The sequence below is a fragment of the Cryptotermes secundus genome, unplaced genomic scaffold (genome assembly GCF_002891405.2).
Source record: "Cryptotermes secundus unplaced genomic scaffold, Csec_1.0 scaffold180, whole genome shotgun sequence".
Taxonomy (NCBI): Eukaryota; Metazoa; Arthropoda; class Insecta; order Blattodea; family Kalotermitidae; genus Cryptotermes; species Cryptotermes secundus.
In genome coordinates, this window is record NW_019718619.1 from 6,548,731 (window position 1) to 6,558,981 (window position 10,251).

Consider the following 10,251-nt stretch of genomic DNA (forward strand, 5'->3'; position numbering starts at 1 on the left):
ACTTCAAAATTCACCCATGGTAAATTTTAAATATATATCTGGATCTATGAATGTAATTCATGGCACGGCCACAAAGCTGCAAGCCAGCAAAACTGACTGGAGGAAGTGTAATACATACAATTTAAATCTAGCAATTGTAAGAATGTCATGATTATTCTTATATTACAACACGAAGATTCGGCTAGCAGATAAAAGTTATATAACTAATTCATGTATCAGGACCAATGTGTTGGGTTCCGAACTCGTGAGATGAAAGGTTATATTCTAACAAAATATTAATTTAATTTTACACCACACCGGAAGCAAGTATAAAAGTAAAGGGTAAAAATAAAGTTGCCCCTGTGATTAACTAATTAAGCACTATGCCCCCAAGGCGTATGGGGGAGTGGATGTATTGATCCATATTTTCTTGACCTCAGTACTATTTCGAGGTGAGTGGTCAGCTTCACGCCCCGGCAGCTTTACACCTGGAGAAGGATCCCCGGTACCAATTGTATAGGAGGCTACGTGGTCCCCAGAGCCGGTCTAGACGAGGTGGAGAAGAGAAAATTACGTTTTCCATTTTCAGTATAAATTCAACTTTCCGCATGAATGAAACGTTATATAAAAGTAACATTAAATATAAGCGGAGCCATGTATGGCTGGTCCTCCGATTGCAGATGGAATAGGTGGCCTATAGATGTGGAGGGCAGTTGAGAAATTATTCAATAAGCAGTCGAGTAGAGCATAAAAGCATGGTCCGGCATCTTCAGGGTAGGACGAAAATCTATCAAACTTTTATCTTAACAAGTAAAATCTAAATATCCTTTACATTTTGACAAATGACTTACTACTGCAGACAATGAATCTGACAAAAGACAGACCCGTCCTCTCGTCAGGGAGAGCGCCCCACAATAACAAGATCGAAGATATCAAACAGTAATAAATATCTGGTCATAAGTCTCAGATTTGGGCCCGACACCAAAACTGACTGACCGCCAGTCGCAATTTGACTTTGACTTTGACCCAGTTAACCCCCATGTGGAGGCGGTGTCGAATACCTCCACCGTGACCCTGTGAGTCGCAGGAGGCGACGAAAAGGGAAGTCTCAAATCTGAGACAGTAAAATACGGTCGCGAGCCCCAAGGGACTCGAACCCGAGAAAGATTGCGCTGGCAAGGGCCAGCAGCATATACAATAGATAGACCCGTCCTCTCGTCAGAAAGGGCATCCCACAAGAACAAGACCGTAACTGTTAAACAGTAATAAATATCTGGTCATGATTACTGATTGACCGTGAGTCACAATGTGACTTTGACTATGGCTCTAGTCATAACTGGGCCACCCTGTTCCTGGAGGATATAAATAAGGTAACTTGTCCCTCCATGTTGGGGGAGTCTCGAATCTCAGTCAGCGAAATAAGATCACGAGTTCTGCAGGACTCGGGCCCGAGAATGACCGCGCTGGCAAAGACCAGCAGCAATTGTAAATGACGAACCCGTCCTCTCATCAGGGAGAGGGCCCCTCATCAGCAAATCCGCAACTGTCTGACAGTAACAAAGATCTGGTCGTAAGCACCAGGAGGGTGCTTGACACCAAGACAGACTGGCTGACTGACTGACCGTCGGTCGTAACATAACTTTGACTTTGGCTCTAGTCAGGTGTAGGTGGGATATAGAAATGACAGGTTAATTACTATAGGATTCTGACGATGGTGTATAACACACTGATATATTGGGTTTTCGGACTTTATCCATCGTCCTGGTTTTTAAGATAACTAATAAAAACACGACGTTTCGGAAACTGGATCTGTTTCCGTCCTCAGGTGAAGGAAAACACCTATTCTGTTGGGTCCCTTAGAAAGAGCTAGCCTCAATCACTGGACGAATAGGTCCACCCAATATATCAGTGGGCAGCTTAATTGTTCATCAGCCTGTGAAGACTTTGTGTGGGATCTGAAGAGTTTACATGTGCTATAGTACAGTGATATTGGGAGTGCGGTACTTTTATAGTTCCTGTGTTAAATCCGTTACCAGAAAACGGATAGTGGAGACTGTAATAGACTGATGGCACTTGTGTGTGTAAAGTGCTGCAAATCTTGTCAAAAGAAACTCTGCAAAAAGTTTTTACTAAATATTCTGTGTAATTATTTATCTCACACAACACCTAATAAACAATCTGAAGCATGAAAATAGTTTGACTCCGTGACCATATACAATGTTCATACAATCTAGCAAACCCTTAGTGGCCGACTTTGCAACACAGATCAGCATTCAAATTAAATATATTTCAAAACCTTATACATGCAATTCCAGTCAGTGTGCTCGTGATTTATACATCTGATCATTGGTGTGTAAATATTTAGGCAAAAGGCGAAGTTGTTCCCGTGCTTAATTAAGAACTATACAATAAAAACTTATGCAGGAGTGAAGGCATAGCTCCATCATTCTTGACCTTGCTACTTGAAGAAGAATGGTCACCATCATACCCTGGATACTTTACTCCAGGGAAACAGCCCCCGATACCCATTGGATAGGAGACTGGGTGGGCCCCAGAATCACTCTGGACACTGTGGAGTAGAGAAAAAATTCCTTCTCCTGCAGGGAAACAAACTCTGGCCTGTCACTATACCAAATGAGCTATCACCGATCCTATAATTTTTATAAAGCAGTTATCACGTAGGCAGCTAAAGTAAAATGCAGTTGTGAATTCAAAGGTAAACTCAGTGGAATAGCTTTCTTATGCAAGTATAGTGTCTCATACACGGTAATAGGTGTATTTTGTGCCTGTTTCTTATAAACCATGATGATGAACTGGTTATTATTTCTCAATTGTTTTGCTCACAATACTCTGCCCATAAACGGCATTACGTATTTGTCAGCTACTTAATAAAGTTACATCAATGGGAAAATAAGTAAGTTGAGTGGTGAAATGGAAGGGACTTAGTCAAGGGGGGGATTATGGCCTATTTTAGGACATTATCTCAAAATTAAGTTTGAAGAAAAAGCTTCCATTTCAGTTTGAAAATACAAAATGTAGAAGGGACACTCATATTAATTGTAACTTTAAATAAATTTGGAAGGAGTGTGACTACAGGGCAGCAGAATGTGATACTGGCCACTACCTGGTGGTGGCAAAGGTTAGGGAAAGACTGGCAGTGAACAAATAAACAACACTCAGAGTTCACATGGAGAAGTTCAATCTCAAGAAATTAAATGGGGTAGAGGGTAAAGAGCAGTATCATTTTGAAATCTGAAATAGGTTCATGGCCTTTCAAAGTTGGACACAGAGGTGGATGTTAATTAAGCTTGGTAAACTATTAGAGAGCATATCAAAATTTCTGCCAAGGAGGGTCTAGGTTATTATGAACTGAAGAAGCATAAGCCATGGTTTGATGAAGGATGCTCAAAAGTATTAGACCAAAGAAAACAGGCCAAACTGCAATGGTTACAGGATCAAAGCGAAATAAATAGGGATAATCTGAACAATATAAGACGTGAAACCAGCAGGCATTTCAGGAATAAAAAGAGGGAATATCTGAACGACAAAATTGATGAGCTTGCAAAGAACAGTAAGGACAAGAATATTAGAGACCTACGTAGAGGAATAAATGACTTTGAAAGGGCTTACCAACTTAGAAGTGACTTAGTGAAGGATGAGCATGGTGATCTGCTTGCAGATTCCCAAAACATTTTGAATGTGTGGAAGAACTACTTCTTTCAGTTATTGAATGTACATAGGGTCAGTGATGTTAGGCAGATAGAAATGCATACAGCTGAACAGTTAACTGCATACAGCTGAACAGTTGAGTTTTAAATTGCTATTGTAAAATTGAAAAGGTATTAATCGCCAGGTAGTAATCAAATTCTGGCAGAACTTATTCAAGAAGGAGGCGAAATATTATGTTCTAAGTTTAATAAGCTAATTACTTCTATTTGGCATAATGAAAAAATTGCCTAATCAGTGGAAGGAATCTATTATTGTACCAGTTAACAAGAAGGGTGATAAAACTGACTGTAGTAATTACCGGGGGATATCACTGCTATCAACTTCATACAAAATTGTATCCAGTATTCTTCTCTCAAGGTTAAATCCATACATAAATGACAGTACTGGGGACCATCAGTGTGGGTTTCGACATATCCGATCAACTACAGATCAGATCTTTTGCATTCATCATATATTAGAGAAAAAATTGGAGTACAATATGGCAGTACATCAGCTATATGTAGACTTAAAGAAAGCCTATGATTCAGTTAGGAGAGAAGTATTGTACAATATTCTCATAGAGTGTGAGATAACCATGAACCTAGTTAAACTGATTAAAATGTGTTTAAACGAAACGTATAGTAAAGTCCATATAGGTAAACGTTTGTCTGATACATTTCCTATCCAGAATTGTCTAAGACAAGGAAATACTTTATCGCCACTCCTTTTCAACTTTGCTTTAGAATATGCCATTAGGATGGTCCAGGAAAACCATGTTGGACTGAAATTAAACGGAACACATCAGCTGTTGGTCTATGCCGATGATGCGAGTCTACTGGGTGATAATATAGGTACCATAAAGAAAAACACACAAACTTTAATTGACGCAACTAAGGAGGTTGGTCTAGAAGTAAACACAGAGAAAACTAAGTACATGTTGCTGTCTCGGCAACAAAATGCAGGGCAAAATCATGACATAAAGATAGGTAACAGATGTTTTGAAAATGTGGAACAGTTCACATATTTGGGAATGACGATATCAAATCAAAACCTGATTCAGGAGGAAATTAAGAGGAGATTGAACTCAGGTAATGCTTGCTACCATTCAGTCCACAACCTTTTGTCTTCTTGTCTGTTGTCCAAAAACATAAAAATTAGAATATACAGAACTATAATTTTGCCTGTGGTTCTGTATGGGTGTGAAACTTGGCCTCTGACGTTAAGGGAGGAACATAGACTGAGGGTGTTTGAGAACAGGGTGNTGAATTGATCTGGCTCAGGATAGGGACCAGTGGAGGGCTCTTATGAACATGGAAATGAACATTCTGGTTCCATAAAATGCTGGGAAATTCTTGAGTAGCTGCAGATTTGGCTTCTCCTCAAGGACGGCTCAGCTCCATAATTAACTAAGTAAGAAGTGTGACTAAATTAAATTGGCTTGGGATAGTGATATAATCTTGTGAACATGGTAATGAACCTCCTGGTTACATAAAATGAAGGATTTTCTTGACTCATTCAGCAGCTGCTCAAGAAAGACTGCCACATGGAGTTCATTATCTTGATGTTTGAACTATCATGTACAGTCCCTATGGTGATCAGGTTTTCTCTTCCATAGTGGGACATTCTGACAATGTCCACTGTATGCCAGCATACAGAAGGCAAGAGGGGCTATAGCAATAACATACAGTACAAATTTTTGCCGTTTTAGTAGTTTTAACTTTAGTTTACATGTGAAAAATGTTATTGAAAACTAAAATTACTTTTTTTTTTTCATGTAGAACTTTAAAATGCATGAATTAAGAAGTTATTTATAAAACAAAATATATATTATTTAACTGCCAAAATACAAACAATTAAAACTGGTATTTACATAGAAATGAAATGTATTGTCACATTTTAAGAATAATCAGAAATAAAAATTTTCAGTTTAACAGTTTTGGTTCACTGTTCGAACTTAAAAACATGCTTTCATTTGCCTTCCCTTGTTACAGGATATCCTTCTCCTTAAGAACATGCAGAAGTCCTTACAAGTGCATTTATAATTCATCTTTACCACAATTTCACTTTTTATTAAGTTTACGCCACTTGTAATGTGTTCATTTCTCCAGTAGCAGTTCATAGTTGATAAAACTCACACCCCATGAGCATTGCACCCAGGAAGAGACAATAAATGAGGGCAACTGTGCAGCATTTGGAAGTCTACTGTCTGCCACCACAATTATTTGACACCATTTGTCACTAACAGAATGAGGTTGCTTGGATTATGTTTCAGAAACAATGCAAGTGTACAATATATTATATAAAATTCTTCGTATAATTTACCAAAGTTGATAGATGTCTGCAACTTCAAAGCTACAAAAGCTTCTTTGAAGTCAGAGTATGTTTGTTCCTCTTTCAGCAATAAAAACTAAATTTTATACATTTAATTGTTGTTGAAGTAATCAAACAACTTTTCAAAATATTTGAGAGGCTGGTAAAAAAAATGAGAAGTCTTTCTTAACAGAAACATAAATTTTTTCATCAAGTTTTAATGACATCTCCATTTCTTCCTTGATAAACACATACTTCTTCTTGGCTCAGTTTGTTTCTTAACTTTATCGTCAGGGAATACAGCTCTGGTGCTGTAATATTGTCCAATTCTAGTTCTTCTACTGTGCATTGGGCAGGTAAAAGTATTTGAGAAAAGTATAACATTCTGGTAATACACACATTTTATCTTCAGCTGCCTCATCACTCTCACACACCACCAAAAAATTACCAATCTTCCCTTCCTAATGATAGGAAATATGATCAAACAGTAGGCCAGCTGTATATTTGTATATTTGTAGTAGGTCAGTATTTAGTAAGCCTTTTGACTGTGGTGTATAAAGTTAGCCATCTAGTTCCAACATGATGCAATAAATTCTCATAGTCTTCACCAAGAAAGTCAAATATTGCTTTTAGCTCTTCAGTGCATTTTGCAGAAGAAGAAGTGATTTAACATCTTTACAACAAGACTCTCAATATCAGCCTGCACTTCATCACCAGCTTGTTTGGTATAATTGTGAAAAAGATGTGCAAGACTAACTAGCACATCAAATATATGGGTTTAGTAGTTTTAACTTTTGGAAAACTGAACTGTGTTCTGCAAACTTAACACAAACATTGTCTCCAGAGTAAGAGGAAATAGTATTAATGTTTAATTAGTTTTCCTGGAGTCATTTTTTAATTTGTTGACATATCCCAGCTAATATTTCTTCTGGGTCATCATAAATATCTAGAACTTTGTTTTCTACATCATGTTTTGGTGTCCAATACTTTAATGCAATTGGGAACAGATTGGTATGATCATGGTTTGAAGTATCACTCACAACAGAATAAAAAGGAAGAGTTAGCATATCCTTCAAGCATATTTATGATTTCTTTTACAGAAGCTGGTCCAAAACTTCACTTACAATCACTTTGGATTTTGCATGGCCACAAGATATTTTTTTAGATATTACATCATTATGTATAAATAAATTTAATTTAATTCCAAAGCCCAATGGAAATCAACAGCGCACTAACCTCTCTAATCAACACTACAAAACAGCAACCCAAGATGCTACACCTAAGATCACCTTCCAAAATAACACAAGGAATGTTCCAATTGAAATTAAAAAACTCATAGCTGAGAAAAGAAGAGCAACAGCCAGGTGGCATAGAAGTCAAGCACCAACAGATAAAACAACATATAACCATATAAGTAATATGCTGAAGTGTAAAATTAAAGAGGCAAGAGACAGATCCTTCTCTAACTATATAACCAGCCTCGATAGATATGACAATACCATCTGGAAACCAATCAAACATTAAAAAAAACAAAAACAAAGACACAGATACATCCTATAAGAAATGAAATGGTGCCACAAACATTGTGGGCAAGAAGTGATGAAGAAAAAGCAGCTATGTTCACTGAATATCTTGCTACAGTTTTTACACCATATGATGACCATACTGATAAAGAAATAGAAAGACAAATATCTGAAAATATCAGCATTACACCAGAAATAAAAATTTTTACAGTTAAAGAAGTGCAAAACGAAATAGCATTCCCAAATTCAAGAAAAGCACCTGGCATTGACGAAGTGACTCCCATAATGTTAAAAGAAATGTCAAGAAAAAGTTAGTACTTCTCACATATATATTTAATGCTATTCTCAAACATAAATACTGGCCAAATCAGCTAAAAACAGCAGAAATAATCCTGATCCCCGAACCAGGCAAAAATCCTAATAGTGTGTCATCCTATCATCCTATAAGTTTATTACCCATCATACCTAAGCTCCTCGAAAGACTTCTCTTAAAAAGAATAAAAAAATATCTGCCCATCACTTATTTCCACATACTAAAATCATATATAAATGGAAGAGAGTTCAGAACGAGATTCAATGATAGTACATCTAACAATTTTGCAATAAAATCAGGTGTACCACAAGGCAGTGTCTTAGGCCCACTACTTATTTACTGTGTACAGCAGACCTATCAGTCAATGCCAACATGCAGATGATACCGTGATCCTCTCAGCCAACACAGATCCAGGAATAGCTACCTCCACATTGCAAAATCATCTAAATCAAATACAAGGGTGGACAAATACATGGAAAATAAAAATCAATGACACCAAGTCAGTGCAAGTAAACTTCAGTCTAAGAAGGCAACAATGTCCTGCAGTTTTCTTTAATAACATACAAATACCTGAATCACCCAGCACAAAATACTTAGGTATTCATCTAGACAACCATCTAACCTGGAAGGAACACATTACTAAAAAACGCAAACAGATTGATTTAAAAATAAAGGATATGCACTGGTTAATTGGATGAAATTCCAAGCTCTCATTAGACAACAAAATTTTACTTTCCAAACAATAATAAAACCAATTTGGGTATATGGAGTGGAAATATAGGGATGCGATAGCAAAACCAGTATTTCCATAATCCAGAGATGTCAGTCAAAGATACTACGTATGATTACTAACTCCCCAAGGTATGTTTCCAATATAACACTCCATGGAGACCGGAAAGTGCCGCTAGTGAAGGAAGTCATAATAGGGAAAAGCACAAGATACCCCAACAAAACAGAAGGACATGAGAACGTACTAATGCAACCGTTACTGGAACCGCACAATGGACAAAGACTAAAAAGGAATTGGCCAGCTGACCTGAGAGAGGGTTAACAAGGGCTTATCTCTGGATAAGCCCTCTTCACGTCACGAAGAATACTACAGCTAATTAGCTTACAGAATCAAATGTAATTCTGACTGCTAATTTTATGTAAATAAGAAAAAAATATTCCATATTTTGAGTTATCTGTAGGAATGCTCATGATGTGTAGCATGTTATATTTGAGCTAGCTCAGCAGCCATAACTTCATCGGCATTACTGTCTTGGCTGGTTGTTATAAATGTAGATAACAACTGATTTTGTGTCATATGATTATGGATTGGTCAATGCTGTGTTCCAAAAGCATGCTTTATAATATTATTTCCCCTCCATGAGATAAAATAAATAATTTATTACATACCTTGAGCCCTTCAGTTATCGTCAGGTTAACTGTTTCAGCCACATTTATTTTACTAACCATTCATTACAAAAAAAATATGCATTCTCTTAGGTTTCTTTGAAAGAATCATGTTGTCCTTCAAGCACTACCATAATGGTAAAAACTTTAAAATGTCACATTATTACACAACTAAAAAATACACCTGCAAAATCTAGCTTGAAACTACAGCAAGGTTAATTTTAGTTTGTTCACTAACAGCAAACATAGAGTAGTAACAGCAATAACACCAGTCAGCAAATGAGTATGTGTGGAATGGGGGAGGACAGACGGGACATGAAGCTGACCACTCACCTCCAGCTAGTGCTGAGGTCAAGAAAATGTGGATCTATACATCCACTCCCTCATATGCCTTCATGGTGTAGTGCTTAATTAGTTAAGCACTGGGACAACTTTACCTTTTTTACTCATACCTTTTATGCTAACTTCAACTAACTTATGCTAATGAACTCCTGGAAATTTTATTAAAGCATTTTTAAATATTTCACTCATTTGTATTGTTTTACTTCACTTACACATCATACACACTAAGTAATGTTTAGAAAAATTACCATTTCCATTTGCAGGTGTCTTACAGCTTCACACTTACTCCCTAACTGAGTACTTATGGCTACTGGTAGCATCCCTGACTTTATCTACTAGTGCTGGAGGTTGTACCCTAAGTAGAACAAAATTCCAATTCCCCACCAATTCCTCACTGTTCATCACCATCCACCAGTAAAGGTAAGGTCTGTTACTTTACTCAGTACTGTTTTCATAAACATGGGTTCCTAAAATTATTTTAAAATATTCTTCATTTCTTTGAACAAAATGTCACTATTGCCAGTAATTAGTCTGTGCCATCAGTGAGTGGATGCATTTCAGCTCCTTTGTATCTCAACACAAGCACTGCTGTTGTACACACACATGTTGCACATTTTCGAATAAACTAACAAGTTCTAATATAACAGACAGCAAAACCGTACTTGTTGCAAATACTAATAT